We start from the raw sequence: 1,978 nt of genomic DNA on the forward strand, positions 1-1,978 counted from the left end.
ATTTCAGCCAAACTGACAATTGCCAGGAAGCAAATCTCAATGAAATGAGAAAATGCTCCACACCATGCAGTTTTTTAAAATATTTTATTTATTGATTTTTAGAGAGAGAGAAGAGAGAGAGAGAGAGAGAAGGGGAGGAGCAGGAAGCATCAACTCCCATATGTGCCTTGACCAGGCAAGCCCAAGGTTTCGAACCGGTGACCTCAGTGTTCCAGGTCAATGCTTTATCCCACTGTGCCACCACAGGTCAGGCCCCACACCATGCAGTTTTACAGCTTATTTTATATGTTATAGTCAAAAGAGGAGATGTAAGGGGGGGTCACAAGAAATGTACTGGTTGTAGATTAGAGAGAAAGCAAAGTGGAGAAAATCTCTGGGACCGAATAAAGACTAAAGTGGAGAGACACATACTTCATTTACACTAGTGGGTACAGGATAGTTAAGAATGAGCATTTCCAGCACACAGAGGTGGTGTGTGGGGAACATGAAAACAACGAGGGGCTCTGGGCTTGTGCTCTGGTGCAACATGTGTGCCCTGAGGGTTCTAGAAAAGAGAATTACTCTGACGTTTCAAAGCTATGTTATCTTAGGGGCAAAGAGACAACAGACAGGTTCATATAAAGTATAAAGACTGACTTTTGTCAAGGAAGATACAGGCTTAGGTAACAGGGCTACCCACCATGACTGCTTTTAGTTAGAAATTCTGATATTCAGATTGTCCTATGTGGTTCCTTTCAGTCTCTGAGTTTGTAAGGCCAACGTCTACCTTTTCTGAACGTTTCAGGTTTAGTATGTGGTCCCTTTTTCAGCCACAATGTTAATAAAGTATATATTATATCTACTTAATATCAGCAATCTTACTGTATGTTTGATTTATAATATAAACAGGGGTGGGCAAAAGGAGGTTTCCAGTTATGAGTATGAGAAACAAAGTTCATTCTTGTATTATTATTTATTAATTATAGTGTTATTATCCACATGAACATCTGTAAACTTACTTTAGCCCTACCCTGTACATTTTGAAATTTCATATTTCTCCATTTTGAAGGCTAGGTAAGAACTATTATGAATTTTTTTATGACTCAGATGGTGTCCTGTCCCTCTTGTTCTCTCAAAGCCAGACAAGGTCCGTCACTAATGAAAAGGGCAGTTGCAGCAGCAACACTGAGAACTAGCTTCTGGTTCAGGAGAGAACACTGTGCCTCTGTCCCCTGGTGGCTTCTGGTGTGCTACACATTCAGAAAAGATGCTCTGCTAGCAAGCTAGAGCAATGATCCCTGCAAGTACATACAGTCTTTGAGATGTATGTATGTGGTATTATACGTTCCCTGAATCTACCTAGGGCAATTGCTAAAGATGTCAGGAGTCCATATAACTTATTATCCAAATTGGGACAAGTTTGAGCATTAAATGGTGCACTACTAAGAAGTTGTGACTGTTCTCAGCAAAGGAGAATGTCTGGTCACCCTACAGACAGATGATGGGAGAGTTTATCCCCCCCCCCCCCCCATGATTTTGTTGTCTCTGAGGGGAAGGAATTTCCAGAACAGTACGGAAGGTGGAGTTACCTTGTCTCCGCCTCCTCTGGCTTTCCGCAGGGGAGGAATAGTGACTGCTGATTGGTTAGATTGGGAAAAGAAACTGAGCACCTAATAACCAATGTTAACGCTTGGTGTTTACAAAATAAAGGCTTCCCCAGATGCCAGTTGCAGGAATGTCTGATATTATGTAACACAGTCTTTTTTTTTCTTGCTTGATAATTCTAATTTTAAATGTCCATATAGACATTGGAAAATTAAATTTAAACATATGCTGCTCTTTGCTGCAGCTCCCTCTACCATAAGTCCTTTCATAATTTTCAGGTAGAATTTTCTTTTTAAAGGAGAGCTTTCTGCTGATTTTACATATCACCTTTGTTTCTGAGAATCCTCTGTTTAATTAATTTACATTGAACTTTTGCTTTTTTGCATCCACTAAC

General features: G+C 40.2%; 1 non-coding gene across 1 annotated transcript; it reads right to left on the bottom strand.

Moving 5' to 3' along the window:
- Window positions 1-1,080: 1,080 nt before the first annotated feature.
- Window positions 1,081-1,293, bottom strand: LOC136327765 (small nucleolar RNA U3). Its single transcript, XR_010729881.1, has one exon. It is a non-coding gene; the product is annotated as a small nucleolar RNA U3 (small nucleolar RNA).
- Between the last annotated feature and the right edge of the window lie 685 nt (window positions 1,294-1,978).

This window comes from Saccopteryx bilineata, chromosome 2, assembly GCF_036850765.1.
Source record: "Saccopteryx bilineata isolate mSacBil1 chromosome 2, mSacBil1_pri_phased_curated, whole genome shotgun sequence".
Lineage (NCBI taxonomy): Eukaryota > Metazoa > Chordata > Mammalia > Chiroptera > Emballonuridae > Saccopteryx > Saccopteryx bilineata.